General features: G+C 42.2%; 1 long non-coding RNA gene across 9 annotated transcripts in view; it reads right to left on the bottom strand.

Annotated features, from left to right (window-relative positions):
* Window positions 1-307: 307 nt before the first annotated feature.
* LOC109283355 (uncharacterized) overlaps window positions 308-17,726 on the bottom strand; it is a 105,725-nt gene continuing 88,306 nt past the window's right edge. For 6 of the 9 annotated variants that reach the window (XR_002090494.2, XR_002090483.2, XR_002090481.2 and 3 more), the window contains one exon: window positions 8,672-17,279. This is a non-coding gene — a long non-coding RNA (uncharacterized LOC109283355). Of the gene's footprint in view, window positions 707-8,671; window positions 17,280-17,726 lie in introns of those variants that run through there. The other 3 variants (XR_002090492.2, XR_002090496.2, XR_002090495.2) reach the window with 3 other exon arrangements.

Below are 17,726 nucleotides of genomic sequence, written 5' to 3'. Positions count from 1 at the left end.
TTTCCACTTTGCTGAGCACTAGATGACAGCTCCATTGTAAAAACAAACATCCAATGTGCAATGTAGTCCATCACTGTAAACCACTCGGCTCTGTTGTTGCAGTGATATAAATGGATCTCCATGCAATGAGATGGTGATTAATAGCAGGTAGAGCACAGTGTGCAGAGAGTTGGTACTGTCCCTTTTTTTTTCTCCCCCTAGCAGTTGTCATTTAATGCACTCTATCAGGAGCAGTTTTATATAATAGACATGGGAAGATCCATAAATGTAGCATCTGAGACTGCAGTAGGGCAAGTATTGATTTATTCGTTACAATAAAATTTTTGTCATTACTATGCAATTGCTCTATCTCTGGAAGAATTGATATATGTTTTTGGAAGCTACAACCTACTGTGCAAAAGTTTTTTTTTTTTCCCCTTCCTTTCTATAATTTCCTGTAACTCTTCCGAAGAATCATTATTCCTTATTACATAGGCCTGGCATGCCACCTATTTAGATAAATGCCTGAACAAGTGTGTAGTAAATATTCACCGTATCTCATGTTTCAACTATATATGCCACTAATTAGATAATTTAGTGGTTCAAATAAATAAATACAGAAATAGAAGCAGAGCCAAGACGCAGTACGGTAGAGCCTATTCTGCTTGCCATTGTATGGACAGAGACAGCAACTTTTAATTCTTTTCAAATGATCCATCTTCATAAACTACAAAGGGAAAAAGAAAAAAAAACACATTAAAGCAACTTTAAAGCTACCCAGCTCAAATAACAATATGGCAGGAAATGTTCAAGTTCAGATTGCATCAGCAACGTTAAATTGTCATGCCTTACAGTGTGCTTTTGGCTGAAACCTTGACATGAAAAGCTACTGAATGTTATACGTAAGCACAGCCTTACCTTTCACAGAGAATCCCTCATTCTTGTAAAAATACCTTTCATATGTAACACTTTTTGCAGGACATGAGTACAGAAGACAGAGACTTGCCCACAGTGATATCATCAAACCAAGAAAACCCAGAGGTCTACTGCTAGAAACATTGGAAGGCCTAGGGTTGCCTATGTTAATTAGACCTATATTTGATAAGTTAGATGAAAGAGCGTTTGAAATTACAACAGTGAATGACCAGTCAGTGGTAGGAAGCCTGAGATTGCTCACGGTAATTATATTAAGTTAGTATGAGCCATATAGCCAGGCCCACCTTGGCTACGTGCAGGCATTACAGTTAAATCAACCTAACTAGGGTTAGGTCCTACCCACCCTGCCACCCTGTGTGGGGTATTTTTAGTCCCTTGACCATCCCGCCCTAGGATGGACATCCCCCACCACAGACCTGCTAGTCCCCCCTGCTGCTGCCCACCGTCCCCCCCCCCCCCCCCCCGACTTAGATTGCATTCTTGACTGGCGAATGTCTGCAGAAGCAGGTACCTGATCAGCAATCACACAACTTAAAGTAAGCTGTGCTATCGTAGGTCAGGTCCTGCAAACAAGCACACCTGGCTTTAGCGTCACAATTTTTGGAGCACTTCCTAGTTATATTTCATTAGCCTGTTTGCAGTTTCAATCATCTCTACATGATAATTTCAGCAGACTTTCTTCTGTCTATATGCTTATGTTTTCTCTCTATGCTGCAGAGCTATCCTAGCATGAAGCCTGGTTATACAATGAGGGTACATCAGATGGCATGATTCAGGGATATTATTTATAGTATGGTCTGATTTGCTTAATAGTACCAAACTAGGGCATGGGCATCACAGCAATATTAAAAGTAAGTCCACCTTGGATTTAGCCCTTACAGCCTCACATCAATGGGAAGCAGGATTAAGCCTATAGGCCTCCATGGTTGATTTTCCACTTCGAGCTTTGATGTTATTTTCAACAACTATAGCCGTCAACAATGGTTGGCCTTGCTTGCCCATGCTAGCGAGGGTGATGATCAGTAGAATAGTGGTAATTTTTTCTAATTATTTTCTCTGCAATATGCATCACTGGTGATTTCAGTAGGAAGGCACTTTAGAGCATAAAGCCGCCCATAACTCATTGTCAGCCCCTTGAAGAAACAGGATGCCTGATATTGCAATCACTTACCACCTAGCGTGGTTCTTGCTGTCTTGTTTCCACTCGTATCACTCCTAGTAGCAGGTCTCACACTTCATACCATGCTTAATAAATGTGCAGTCCCAGCAGTTCATAGATCTCTCCAAGCTAGTTAATTTTCAGTTTCTCTTGCATCAGTAATTGTTAGAACGTATCATTGTTAAGTGTTTTCTTCCTGACTATACTTTATTCTAAATTGAACAAGCAATTCCAATCAGCTCTTAATATGATCTCTGTAGATCATAGAGATATTTTTTTTCTTAGAATTCACTCTGACTATATTAAAAAAAATCCTATATAAAACAGTTGTCTTAGTTCTCGCTACAAATGTTAGACTTGCGGTTGATATCTGTGTCAACCTTAGTCACGGCATAACTTGGAGACACAGAGATATCATCAGTTCAACACCAATGTAGAGTTAACCCTTCCTTATCAGTTAGCAGCACAGATTATCTTCAGAAGCCTGATCTAACATATCTGGTGATACTTTGAACTTCCCATTCAGGAAACTTCTTTTATTTAGTGCAGATCATTCAGATACCTAAGGTCTCGAGTGTGTCAAGTGTGTTTTAACGTTAACTCTGAATCTCATGTGCATCCTGTCTAGTTGTCTTATCTACCTGTCTGGCTTGAGCCAAATGAAATACCTACTCAGAAACAAACCTTACTTGCCCATGCTAGCAAGGGTGATGATCAGTAGAATAGTGGTAATTTTTTCTAATTATTTAGCAAATTAATGACTAAATCCATATGGCAATGCGTGATCCCCCAAAGTTACTGTCTGAAAGCCAAAGGTTTTACATTGCCTTGTTCCCTGTTTTTAGAAGCTAATACCTCTGTGTGCTGTAATGATGAAATGATCATTTGTGTTACAGCCGTACTTAGACTCCTGGCTGGTGAGATTACAGGTGCACTGCGGTAGGCACTGTGCAAATATTCAGTAAGAGCCCTTGCCCTGAATCTACATAGACAAAAGGTGGGGGGAAGGAAGCAGTATTATCCCCACTTTATACATGGAGGACTGAAATGTGGTGGGCTGAAATGACTTGTCCAAAATCACAATGAAAGGCTGAGACAGAGATGGGAAAGGAACCCAGATTCCTTGAGCTGCAATCAGGTATTAAATCAAAAGATCATCCTCTCACTTGGATGAACTATGCACATTTTCCAAAGGTGTCTTTCTCTCTCTGATCCATTTCCATCTATGCCTCTCACTTTTTCTCTCTCAATTACAAGAACAAAAGAGTTAAAACATATGGCATTTAAACACAGGGAAAGGGTTACTTATACTGACTATTAATGGAAAAACAGCTGAAACATTGCAGTGCGCAGATCACATAGTACATTGTCTGTGGCATGTAAAGGGAATGTCTTGTTCTGTGCAAGGGCTAGGCACAAACGGGGTATTTTAAGGACAATGTTCCAGACTTAACTCTGTTTTTTTTCTGATCTTAAGAGTTCTAAGGTGGTTTCATCATTGATTTTCATGTCTGAGTTTTCCATGCCTGCTTCCTACTATGTTTCAGATAACAAAAGCTGCAAATATTTGTGGTTTACAATCAGCAGCTAGAAATATGAGCCTTGCGTGACTTGGTAGTGAGTTTCATCTGAGGATACCCTGTATCATCTAAGGTTAATATCCAGTATCATCTCAAGCTGATGATGACTGCATGAAAGGAGAGGCCTGTGAAGTGAGCTGCAAATGAGATCTCATCTGGACTCTTCTCTGCCTGGCACCACCGGGTTTGCTCCGAACTAGCTTTTCTCTGCAATATGCATCACGAGAAGTGCTGATACTTTATTCTCATTCGTGACCTGATCAAGCATGCATCATATTCTAGTCTGTAATGTCTACTATCTTACTGCTCGATATCAAGATACAAGAGGGTGTAAGGGAGCACTAAAGTCGAGAGATAAATAAAATGTAGCGTCTTTGACTTGCATTTGCAGCGCACAAGGAATAGGCTTCGTTTCTCTAGTGAGAGAATTTCCAGCTATCCAGTTAAGCAGAAATATCATACCACATCAGTAACCAGCCACGGTTTATATGAAAATATAGATTTCCTTTAAGTGCTTTACTTAAGTCTTTGGTAAGTTGTATTTATGTTATTATTGTTTATGTTCCGAGAAGTCAGTAGGAGGACAGCATTGTTACAGTTTGTGCGGTTTCATGATTCACACTTGATGAGGTAGCTATCAGATGAGGGGAAAGAGGACTTCTGACAAGTTTACAGCCGTGCAGAACCATAGGATACATGGCAAAAACACAACAGCACAGGCACTGTCAGGCAGGTCTCTGTGGTTTCAGACTCCCAGACATGTTTTTGTTTTGATCTTCTCAAATCAGCCCACCCAGAATGGCATAATTTTCACCTGAAGTTTCACATTGCCATGGCTTGACTATATTAATCTGGTTAAACATCACCGCAACCCAGCTAATAACACCTAAAATTTGCAAGGTTCAGCGTTTCGCGCACGCTCCAGTCAAAACTGCAATTGAGTGCAACCCGACCTAGATTTAAAGTGTAAGGAGAAGAAAAAGAGAGGAGAAAAGGTTAAGATCATATACAGGGTAATAGGCAGGTGCCTGGCTAGTTCTTAACAATCACGTGGCTGGACAGTCCAGGTTGCCTGTTTCAGGCTTTGACCTTCCAAATGCAATTATTGAATTAGGTTGTAGCAACTTAGTTCTCCGATGATATGGCACACTCACATTGCTTCATACCTAAACATTGTTTAGGAAAGTGTTTGACACCCTGAAAAGAAAACTGCACCCTATCAAAATAGACCCTGTTCCTTTAAAAGGGGGATGGATGTCGCTCGTTTTTCCACGTACAATAAGTCATCTCCATTATCTGCTAACTACTCAACCTATTCCATTTGCTGGTTCTGTCTTAATCAAAAAAGTATCCTCATCCATTTTACATTTAACGCACAAGCCTGGCAGCCAGACAGCCGAGACACCAGAACTAACACGAACTTCCTGCGTATCTGTGGCAAGTTTTGAACATCTTTGCACCTCATCTCCTCCATCCGTAAAAAGGAAATAACAGCATGTCACTTCTTCGTGGAATTTATTCATTAAGGTTTGTAAATTGTTACAATGAGGCTTATCAGTTCTTACAATGAGGTATTCTATAGAAATGCCTAAAACTACTGTGTGGTCCAGATTATCTACACATTTGGTAGCTGATTCATTGTAACCCCGTCTGAGATCCTCCGATGAAGGTTATAGTGGAAAGGGAGGTGTTTTAGAATGCGTCTAACCAAAAGAACATTGGTTCAAAGTAACTGGTTTCAGCCTTCACATTTTCAGCTTGAAAAGGAAGTCCATATCTCACATCTGGGCACCAGAAACTCAATTAGTTATGTACTGTCTGTTCCTAAACTGCACAAAAAGGCCATTTTGAGCTTTCCTACATAGGAGTTGGATGATGATCCCTTGCAGCTTCTCTGTAGGAAATAGGGATAGATAAATTTGTGCAAATTCCAGTGTTAAGTTAGACATAACGTCGGGGAGCTACAATCAACATGCACACACCAAAGTTAGTCTTCTCCTGGCCTAAATCAAAGCTCAGTGGGGAGTTACTGGCTTCAGTAGATCAGACTATATTCCAGTCCCACACTCTTGTCCAGACAGGATCCTTTGCAGATCCTGGTAATCTAACAGTCCTAATCAAAGATGTACCCAATACTTGAGTTCGGCCAGGATCTAAACTGATATCAAGCCTATTGCTTTAGAAAGAGGCCTCCCCATCCTCCCTGTTATGATATATAGCAAAGGAAAAGTAAGAACCAAGAAGGCTACAGAAAGGTACCCCTTGAAGCTGTGTTGCTTCTGTTCTGCACACAGCATGTCTATAAAACCTATGTCTATAAAACCCATTGATTAGATGCTTCTGAAACCATTTCTATAAAAACCTATTTTATTAGATGCTTCTGAATCACAAGGTTGAGCTATTAGTGCACGGTAGCCCAAGATTTCATTTGGTGACTCCAGTCTGGGTTTACCTGCTAACGTGGAGGTGGCATCTACCTGCTCATCTGCTTTAAAGACTCGAAAGACAGAGACACAGACTGAGTCACTCCAACATCTTTTTCTAAATTAAAAGCTGAAGAAACAAGAAAGAAAGCCTTTCTTTGAAAGTGTCTCCCTTTGAACTCCCCCCCAAGGACAATGCATTTATGGGTATTTAAGGCTCTCTCCATGAATAGGAGTTTGTGTATTGAACCGAGTGTGTGGGGCTAGGGCTCTCACTTTCCGCTCTGCGTGCCAGAGGCACTCTCCAAAACTGAACTGAACCATGATTATTTCAATATTTTTCTACTTTCTCACTTGATATCTCTGACTATTTCTTTGAGTTTTTTCCCTTCTCCATATAGGGGAAAAACTTAAATACATATTTTTTTAAGAGATTACTGTCTAACTTTTCCTTAAGTTGAACCATGTGTTTTGGTGGAAACTCTAGATGTTTATCTGTTTTTGAGTTTTTTTTTCCTCTCTCCTTTTTTTCTTTTACCCTTTCCTTGAAGAACAACAAGACAAAAAGTAAAAGTCTCATCAAAGCAATGCTAGAAGAAGTTGAGATAAAATGCTTATCTTTGCTAAGTGAAAAGTTTAAGGCTCCAGCCTTGAAATTTTCTATATTTTTCATTGTGTGTCCTAGTCTTTTGTGCACAATATCCAGCAAACAGCATGCCTGGGAACCACAGGAAAATAAAAATAATTAATTCAAGAGTTATGACCACTAAAGGTGAACCATTTCAGGAGACAGCGGAGATGTAAACACCTGCAGCAACAGGACATACCTCCCACCCTGTGCCTCGAACAGGACGCCTTCCTATGGGAACTAAACGACGACTTCCTGCTACCTTGATGGTCATGAAACCAGCCCTATTGATAAGCATTACATTCTTCTTCATACATTTAAATGCTGTAAATTAAAAAAGGGAAATGAAATAAGCTAGGGGCCAAGAAATGAGGCTGTCAGGACTCTTCCAGATTGGACTCTATTGTTTCCAGGCTCAAGGAAAAGTAAGCAATAGGTTTCTGGTACTATCAGGACAAGTATCCACTTGAATATGTCAGTAGCATAAACTGTCAGAACGCCACTGAAGTTGAAGTAGGGCTATGACAACTAATATTAACAAAGGATCTGCTCCTTGATGTGGGAATTTTAGTTTCTGCTCCACAAATCAGAAATAAACACTAGTTAACATGTGTTTAAACCCCAGAAGCAGCACCACTGTTCCCCTCTGTGTGCTCATTTTAATGCTAGGATCCTAAATCTCAGCGAGGAATAAATGTGCAAGGTTTTTGTGATCTTGTCTTCATATCGGAAATGCTTGCTTACTCAATATACAGCAGATTAAGACATCCTCCTCCATTTCTCTTGCTTTTAGAGGCCTTTAGGTTTTAGGGACATTTGAGGGGGGCCCTTTTGACTCTCTTTCCTTTGTGTAGAGGATATTCCTGGATCTGACGCATGGCGCTAATGAATAAGGCTAGATCCTGCCATCAAGCCAAGGGAAAATGTCCCTTCTCTTCACTGGGAACAAGACTGGGCCCTTTGGGAGTGTCTCTACCCACCTCAGCCCATGCTAGGGCACTGTGCTGTAGAAACACAGCCAGCTTGCTTGCTCCCACTCTACACAACAAATGCCAGACAGGAAACAAGATAGCAGCCGACATACAAGTGCTGATTAAAACATCTGAGCTTGAGAGTGGCACTGGTCGCATTTTGGGTGTGCACCAAAAAGGCACTAATGTACAATTTAAATGTACAGTACAGCAGCTTTTTTTCAGCATTTAGCACCTGGATGTGGATGGAATATATTTCACAGCAGGGCTCCAGAGCATGGTCAGAGGCTGTAGAGATGTATCCTTGATGTCCTTTGTTTTTCCTCAAAAGGCAAGAAGGGTTTCGGGTCAATGAGCAAGAAAATCTCAGGGTTTCCAGCTTTCCAAAGCCGGTGCCCAGAGTACTCTGCTGCCGGCAGAGCTGCTTGGAGGGGTTGTCCTGGCCCTACTGACATTGGTGTTTTCTTGTCCACAGTATTTAAATACAGTGAGAAAGGCACATCAAATGCATCTGAAGACAGCTACAAAATAAGGCTGCTAGAGAGATTTGCTGTAACAGATGACTGACTTGTTTCAACAGATGCAAAGCCAGTTGCACTGATCAAGAGTAACGCGTAACCGCCCAACCAGTAAGCTCTGTCTGCGAGGCTCTTTCATAAGCAGGTACACATGGATTTCCAGAACAAAACAAGCACACATTTCAGAGACACGGTCATGACAATGGAAAATGAGGGCTAAGATTAGACTCGGGTTAAGCTGGTGTGGCTCGGTTAACTTCAATGGCATCGCGTTGGGTTATTCCAAGTTTGAATATTAAAAGTTAACATATAGGGAACATATAGCTCACCAGTACGGCAGCTTTCTTGGGGATTATTAGGGAGGATATTAATTTAAGGAGCTCAGGACTTAATCCAGGGAGGTAACTTGAAAGGACTTGTGAACAGAGCAAACAGGAACCTAGCATTGTAGGAGAAAATGAAGAAACAGCTGGAGAATAGGGATGTGCCTCTCATTTATTGTATACATCAATAAGCAGCAAGAGGAATAAGAACCCAGGCAATATTCCCCTATTCAAAGCATAGAACATATTTCCTTCCTCCTAAACCCACATGCTTATAGTCCCCACATGCTACTTTTCCTGCGATAGATAATTCTACGCTTTGGCTGACATCAACTTTAGTCTGTTTCACGGGAGAGAAATATATGACGAAAAGGGATTTCCCTGTAACAAGTAACAGGTTTAAAGGTCATCTATATTCATCTCAGTCAGTGGGAGTTGCACTGATCTATACCATCTCTCGATCCAGCCCACTTTGGGGACAAAATAGCAAAGAATATGATCATTCTGCCTTAAACTTGTCTTGGAAATGGTTTTGTCTGCAGGAAACTTACAGTTGCATATAGGGGTGTAGGTTGTAGCCATGTTGGTCTAAGGACATAGGTAGACAAGGTTTTTGGGTGAATCTGATATCTTTTATTAGACCGACTTTAAATAGTTGAAGAACAATTTTTAACCAAGCTTTCGGGTTCAAAAACCCTTGGTCAGGCTAAGGAAGTTTCAGCAGTTGGTGTGTGCTCTTCTTGGATGGAATGAAAGTAAAGAAGCCAGAGGCTGGGCTGGTCTGCATACAAGACAGGTAGTCAGTGAAAATGTAGCTGCATATAGAAGTATTTATGTGAATGGGGAAAGACAAATCCACTTGCTCATATTCCTATGTATACTATTCCATATTGCAGGTATAAGCCTGCCAGGGATTTTTGCAACAAGGGGGGTTTGTCTGTTGGTTGAAAATAAGCTTAGTTTAACTTTGAGGGGGCACATCTACACGAGACATTTACTGTGCAGTTGACTAATTAACTGTGCAGTAAACATCTCAGTGTCTCCACACGTACTCCTATAAAGGTGCACAAAACTAGCAAACTCTGCAGCAGTGTAGGGTATTTCCCTGGAATACATGTGAATACAAGTTACCCTCCCCTGGAATACTTGTCGTACCCTGCTGCAAAGTTTTTTCATGTGCAGCCGCTCACCCAGCTCACCCTGTTTTTTCACGTTGCCAGCTAGCCCTGTACTGAAGCACCCTCGTGCCCCAATGAGCACCTCCAGAGCACATTGAGCCCAGCTGGAGCAGCCCTGGGCTGGCAGGCTGGCCCTCTGAACCCCATGCCAGCCAGGGCTGCTCCAGCCGGGCTCAGAGCAGTGCAGTCCAAGTGCATGTGTATACTGTGCACCCAGGAGCAATAAAATAAAGAGGAACAAGCGCCGCAGTTTATTGTTGCATGTTAATGGCACATATAGATATGCCAAGAAGGTGCTTCTGACTGCCTGTTCACTTGAGTGCCTCCACCCAAACAAATACTTCTCTCTCATTCTCTCTCTCGGTTCCTGTGGGTTTCCATATTGAAAACACCTTGGAGCAGAGACAGTGTTGAAAAAAGGAAGCCGCGACTATCTAATGAGCTTGCGAATGAAAGGTTATGTCCAAAGCATCAGGGTAAAAAGTGAAAAGAACTGGAAAAATGCATTGTAACTGGAGCTGGGAAGACTCAAAGTGTTGGCAAGGAAAGGAATTACACAGCAGAGAGTTTGAAACTGCAACCAATAATGAGAGCGGCATTGTGTAACATTTTGCACTGCTGTTCGTACCTGTGTTTTCTTCTGTTGCTGCCAGTAATAGGCCATTATTATTTTAATCTCCTAGAGAAAAATTCATACCCCCTTCTACTCTCTTTAATGAAGGCATAAAATGCCAAAAGGGCAGCTAAATAGTGTCCGTTTCACTGCAGCTACAAGGAGGCCAGGCAGAAAAGGTCCTTGTATGTAATGAGTTCACGAAGGATGCAGATCTGTGAGTCAAAGCCTTTGCATGGAAGTGAAGTGTCAGGTAACCTACTGCCTTAAGCCTGTGGTAAAGACTACCCAGAAGCTGCTGGGGTTTTGGGGCGGGGGTGGTCTGACAGCTCTGGGAAGCCTTCCAGCCCACTTCTACAAAACTCACCCACACAAAGTTCATGCGCTAGGCCCCTGCACGGCCATCAAGGCTTTCACCAGGCAGCAATATTCCTCAGTGGCATATTTGTGGGAAATGGATCTCTTTCTGGCCACAGACTAACTTTGCACCAGGACAATCTCCAGGGTCTTCAGCTGAGTTAGATCAGATTTATACCATTGTGCAGGAGGTCAGAGTTAACCGAACATCTTTCAGTGCCATTAAACTAAATTAGAGCCCTTCAGACTTATGCTCGCATATAACAAATCATCTAGAAATCTACTAGTAAATCCTCTTGTGACTATATATTTTAAACTTCTTTTTCTCTTTATTTTTATGTAATGATGAGTATTTATTAAGGCCAGCTATGTCTTCAGCATGAACACATTTGGTAGTCTTAAATAAAAAATCTTTATTAGTAGTAATGGTATTAATAGGATAGGCATCTGGCTGGGGCCATCTGACCCCAGCACTCTTTCCTGCCCAGAGCAGGGGGTCGGACTCGATGATCTGTTGAGGTCCCTTCTAACCCTAGCATCTATGAATCTATAATATTATTATGCATAGGCAGTTTACATAATAATTTATGCGTGTATACATCGTTATTTTTTTTAAAGTAACTCTTGTAACAGATGCTAATGTAAAACCTTTGCCTAAATTGATACTCTTCAACAAACCACCCTAAATTGATGCTGACATAGGAGCATTTCTACTCCTAATACCTGCTGCAGAAGAAAATAGATCATAATCTTCTGCTCATAGACCACCCCATTCAGGAAAATACATGCATCTCATTGCTTATTGCCAGCTCCTTTTCCTCGGGATGAATTTAAAATGCAGACGGCTGGCATGTGAAAAAAACCACGCGCGGTTCTGCATCTCATCTCAAACTAGGTGATGAATGTCCAAGTAGTAAGCAATTTGTTAAGAATTTTCAGACCAAGGGTCCTATAGCACAGCGCTTGCAGGGAGCTACAATTTACAATTCCCTGTGAAATTTTTCCTGGGCTAAAAAGCTAATAGATGATGTTGCTACTAAAGTGCTAAGAGAATGCTTTCAGCCCTCAAGGGTTGAACTCAACAACAACAGCAAAAGTTACCCTTGCCTGCAATACATGGAAAGAGTATATCCTGACCTGATGAGTCCCTGTCATTTATCAGGGTGGATACACTGAAAATATATATATTTTTTTTCCACCAGAGCAACATTTTACTTTAGTACAAAAGGGCAGTAAACTTGTCAGACTAACTTGACCCCCAAATAAGCAAAGATATTCACATCTAGGATCTGTTTGTACTTTAGTATGGAGTCCATAAGAGCCACCCTGGGCACCCTGAGGATTCTGACTAAGGAACCTGAGGCAGGGAAAGGCATGCAGGGTTTATTATTTTTTGCCCAGATCTGCATCTCATGCTGCTAAGTCAACTTCAACGGTGTTTCAGAATCTTATGCAAAGGTTGTGCGGGTATTAGTTGCTTTCATTATCTGAACAGTTAAGGTTCAGAGACCCACAAAGCTAGGAGATTGCATATTTAAGGTACAGGAGGGTCTCGGGGTTGACATCCTGAGCATCTAAACTATGCATCCCAACTCCCTGGATAGGGTGCTAAATAGAAGAACTGCACTCCAAAAAATATGCCAGGAGGCCCCTAAACCAGAGCACTGGACAATGCAATTCCATAAAAGATCAGTTTTATTACTGAATAATGGGGTAGGAACTGAGCAAGAGCCAGTCATCAGTCACCTGCCTCCCTCATACAGGGCAAGGCCCTCTTCTTGCTCCACCTTTTTTCTAGAGTACTTTTTCCAACAGATGAGGCATGCCAATTCCTTGTCATCAAGGAAAGAAATGCCAGAGAGAGACAAGCAGACTGCAACAAGCTTATTGTTTCTATACAAGGGGCTACATGCCCTCAGCAGACACAGTCTTGGCAGACAGGTGAGAATTGAGCTATGGGAACCTGGCCGGGGCATGACAGCTATTGCAGGGAGTTGCAGTTGGCTCATGGGAGGCTGATGACTAGGCCGATTCACAGAAGTGAAGTCACTCCAATGCAGTGGAAAAGTGGGGTGAAATGCTGGGATGGGGTCTTGATTGCTTGTTGGATGAATGAGGATGATGGTTCCTGCTGCTAAGAGGAAAAGGGCTAGCACTTAAATGGATGATCTCAGTTTGTTACAGATGTTCTTGTCCTCAAGATGCTAAGCCTTTTAAGGGTTAAATTTTCCAGTTCCCTGGATGCCAGAGGTGCAATGTACAGCTCTGCTTCATTTGCCTTTAGGAAAAGGAAATTAAAAAAACCAAACCCGGATCCAAGCTGGTGATGATATTTCAGCTACATTTATTCAGAGTAAATTGGTGAGGCACAACCCAAGCCCAATCCGTCCTCCAGCTCTTCCCATGTTGTGGCAGCAGATACACAAAGTAGACTTGGATTAAAAACCTGCAGCTTTTCATTTGAAAATCCACTGGTCACAGATGATTCCTCTTATTCATCATCAGCAGCAGTCCCCTAATATGAGGAAGACAGTTGTCCAGTAAAGAAGGAAGTCACTGGTGAGTCTGCAGGTGACCAAGGGGGCTAATCCACGATCCACATGTTCGACTGCAGACTTGACAACTAGTTCTGGGAGTAAAGAGTAGGTCCTGGTGATGGGAGCAGAGGAAGTTAAACTTTGTTCCCTGGCAGCGAGTCGGTGCCTTCTTCTCCTTTACTATAGGACAGTGGCTGCTTATTGCTAATTCACCTATTTTCTCTGCAGAAATCAGGAGCCCGTGGCGGTAAAGGCCATCATGGCAGATTCTGTGTGTCCAGTGGGAGTCATGCCTGGGTGGTGAACTTTGCGTTTTAAAGTGAATTTCTGGCATTTCTGAGGTGTTTGGATTGTGTGTCCCTCGGCTGCCATGTTAACACACACAAGTTGTGCAGTTTGGATCCAGATGTGAACTTTCCCCAAATCCTGGACCTGTGAGGCTGAAGGTTGGAGACAAAATTCAGCGTTTGTTCTGTCTTGGGTTCCCTCCCAGCTCTTCTTCCATTTCACCATAATATCTTGTCCAAACATTTTAAACAGAGCTACTATTTTCAGTGGGTAAACAGTGTACAGACCCTGATATTTAATTGTTTCCTTTTCTCAGACACATTAGACTTTGCTTTTCAGCTTCGAGGTCCAGATGGCAGGCTGGAATAATATCAATCTGGAAAGGAGCAAAGGCCCAAATCCTGCTTGTCTTATTCTGAAATTTAATTCAAAGCAAATGCAAGGAGGTGTAGAAGGAGCAGGATGAGATCTCAAGAGTTAAGTCAGCAACTCTTCTGTGCAAGGTGCTGCAGCAAAATGTGCCGTGACACTTGGACTTCCTAGGGTAATTCTGATCTCTTACTGGAGGATCCTGTTAGCCTGTGCTAGGTTGTTTCCTCTTGTGCCTGTGAAATCCCTCTGGCAGCGTGTGAGCTGGGTGATGTATGTGTAAAAGTGGCGTTAACAGAGCATTCTTTATGGAGCAGAATAGCCCGAGTCTCTGTTGAAATGGAGAATGCTTTTTATTACAGAAGTGAACTTTATTTTGTCATGTCAGAGCTTCTGTTACAACTGATGCTCTTGCAAGTTCTTTTTTCTTTTTATTTAAAGTCAAATTGTGTTAAGCAAAGGAGAGAGGACGTGGAGTGTGGTTTTGAACTTGAGAAATGACAAGGACCTCCAGCATAGGATATAAAACATGGAGCATAATTCCTTCCAGTTCATTTCTTTTCCGCTACTGTACAACAAAAATGCAGAGATGAAGACAGGATGAAATGCAGTCACTTGCCTGCTATTTTTTTTTTCCCTTTTCTGATTGATATTCCTTTAAAATTAGGTCAGATAAATTAATTTAAGAAATCTAGGCATGAAGCAAAGGGGGCAGCAGCAAGAGGAGACTCAGCTATTTGGTCCCGCACATAACCAGCTACTCACCCACTATTATTTTCATCCTTTGTATTATTGAGAAATTCATACATTGTGTTTGCCTTTTGTATACAGCTCTCAACAAGGATCTCTTTGTCAGCCTTACAAAGGGCAATAAACTCTGTGTTGCAAATAAGCCTCAGTAACTGCTGGACATTATGACTAATTGTAATGCAGCATATATCCTTGAGGACTATAAACCTATATTAAAAGACAATGGCGTAGAGAAAAGCTATTGAATTGAGATAGTACTCATGTAACCCCATGGGGGCTCAACAGACAACAAGGAGGCCATTGATATAAGCCCTAATACAAAAAGCCACATAGACAGAGAGTCATCCAAACCAGTATGGTGTGTGGATGACCACATAGTTCAGTTTTAATGCTGCTTTTGTTTTGTTCTCACTTAGAGGCAGACAACGCACAGTGGAACATCAGAATTAGTTCTGTTTAGATTGCTGCTCAGAAAGCAGAGGAACAAACAGGACAATTAATGGGAACCATCACCCCCACCTTCTCCGCTCCTGCATTCACTTCCACAAAAATCCCTTGGACAAATTAGTGTGAAATAGCGTAACCCCATCATGCCAGTAAAAGAAAATGACCTGGATTGCCCAAAGACCCAACTGACATTACAGTTACTTTTCCGGCCCAGTAAATTTCGGGTTTTGTTAGTGTAACAGTGGCTCTAAAATGGCTGATGTCAAGAAAAGTCCAATGATCTCAGCCCGGTTTGTGTGAAAATGTACCTGGTGAAGCTAAAAACGTCGCTTTTTGAAGGCGCAATAAAGGGCTGAGACATGACAAAGCTGACCAAAGTTACTGGCCCACAAATCACAGCCTGACTCCAGATATCTCCGTGTCCCAGGAAGGGTTGTACTCCGAGTTTTGGCCACTACACTGGGTGTGGTGGCAGAGTGGTTTTGCTATGGCTTCAGAGCCATGTGTTTGAGCCCCTCTCCAGACTTGGGACAGAGGTCACATCCAGATGACCCAGCTGTAAATGTTCATGGTCACTCAGGCTAAGAAGTCGGAGATAGCGTGGATGTGATGCTAACGGGATCCTTTCCTTGCATTTCAGTAGTGTAGAAACTGTCCTAGCTTCACCGTGCTAGGCTTGGAAAGCCCTTTCACAGTCAGTCGCTCCAGTCTCTGGAATGCATCCTTTTGTTCTTCTCCTCTCGTGGCTATGCTACCTGGCCTCCAGACTGGCTCTAAGATGCACAAAGCCGGGGGTTTACTTTAAAGAAACTAGCTGAGCCTTTATATGATCACCCTCACGGTTGTCTTGATCTAAAGAAAAAACAACAGTCCCCGAATAAGCGTTAGATAAAGCGCCCCCGCAGCCACTTTTCAGTGTGGGGATGCTGATACATGTGACACTGGAGTCTGCTGGAGTACGGTAATTACCACGCTCCAGCAGATTCAATTAATCGCTGCACATGCATAGGCACCCTGAACTCCAAAGAGGGGAGAGAGACAGCAAGTAGCTTAGTTTCACTCTTCTTCCCTTTCTTTTAATTATAGTTACCATCCCCTTCCTAAATTCTTGGTTTCTTTGTTTCTTCTAGTTTCCAGCATCTCGTTCCTGACTCATACAGATGAACTCAGAATCCCTTTGTCTTAAATAACATGTATACTCCCAGGTCCCAAAGAGCTAGATGCCAGCCCATTCCCCTCTACATATGTTCTCTCATTTCCTCCAGTTCCCCCATTCACTTTACATATCGCTATCCATCCCATCTGCTAATGATATTTTGTCTCTTCTTCTTGGCTGCGTGTTGTCTTTTTGGCCACCATCTATATTTGGAACATCCTTCCATGTCTCATGCACTAAGAATTTTCTTTCTTCCCCAGAACTCCATATTTGTTTCTTAAATGCTTCCACAAGTTAAACCTCCAGCAATGGTGGCCTCTCAGGTCCTTCCCCTCAAAACTTTATGCTACGTATGGCTGTCGGGCCCATTTGAAATGACAGTTCTTTATGGCTGGAATGTTTGCCAAAAAAAACTCAGTGAAATCAATGGAAAAAACTTTGGAACAGATCCATTATCACATATGCCCAAAATGCTTTATAAATAATAATGTCTGATGTATGATGTCATGTATATGTATGAAGTATCCAGGCATATTGGATATAGACCTGGGACTTCATTTCATACACCTCACACCATTTTTACCTTGCTATACAGTGGTGTAGTTTCATTGGCTATATTGGGGTGACTCCTGATTTAATACAGATGGAAAAGACGGGACGAATCAGCTCTTTGATCTCTGTGCAAGAAAAGCCACCGTAATTAATAAATAAGGACATGGAGAAATTAGCAAGTGTTAAAGGAAACAATGTGGGTGTAAAAGTGCAGAAAATGTGCAGATACATATTAACTAATAGTGTTGGGACAGCATATAGAGTCAACTTTTGGCTTGCGTGTGTGTATCAGTTTGCAATACTTTTAGGTGAAAATTAACCCCAGCTGTGCATTAATGCATTCCAAATAGGGCAGTCATGCAAGTGAGAGCCAAGTATTTCTTATATTGATAACCCGAATCCTTTATACTGCCTCTTGAAAAAAAAAAAGCATTTCACTCTCCTCTTACATCCATCCTTGAACTGTTTGCCATGCTCACTGTAACGTAGAGGAATCAGAAGGTCCTAATAAGAAACTGAAAATGAAACTCAGTCAGATCCATTTACAAGCACACAGATTAGGGTGTTAATACACACACATACCTGAAAACACTTGGTGAAACAGCATGGGTTTCTGTCACCAGGACAACATTGTCCAGCATATTGCCCCGGGTGGGGTAGGGGAAGCTGGGACCAGCACCTGGGCTGGCCCCAGCAGACTTACCTGGGGGCCTCTGGGGGCTGCAGCTGTGGTAATCCAGCAGCCTGGAACCTGATTGAAAGCCAAAGTGCATCTCCGGCTGTCCAGGGTCCAGTTTTGGGTTGTGCAGCTTTTTCTAGGCACAGGTGTTTTTGACGCCGGGATCTCTGTGTGCCAACCTCCCCCCCACTCCCAAAATTGCTAATGTGCAGCACCTGCATGTACAGTGCGTGTGGTCTGTGGTGCCTCATACTGCACATGCACTACTCTCATCTAGATGTGC

Source organism: Alligator mississippiensis, chromosome 10 (genome assembly GCF_030867095.1).
Source record: "Alligator mississippiensis isolate rAllMis1 chromosome 10, rAllMis1, whole genome shotgun sequence".
Lineage (NCBI taxonomy): Eukaryota > Metazoa > Chordata > Crocodylia > Alligatoridae > Alligator > Alligator mississippiensis.
This window is presented reverse-complemented; position numbering and strand designations above follow the sequence as displayed.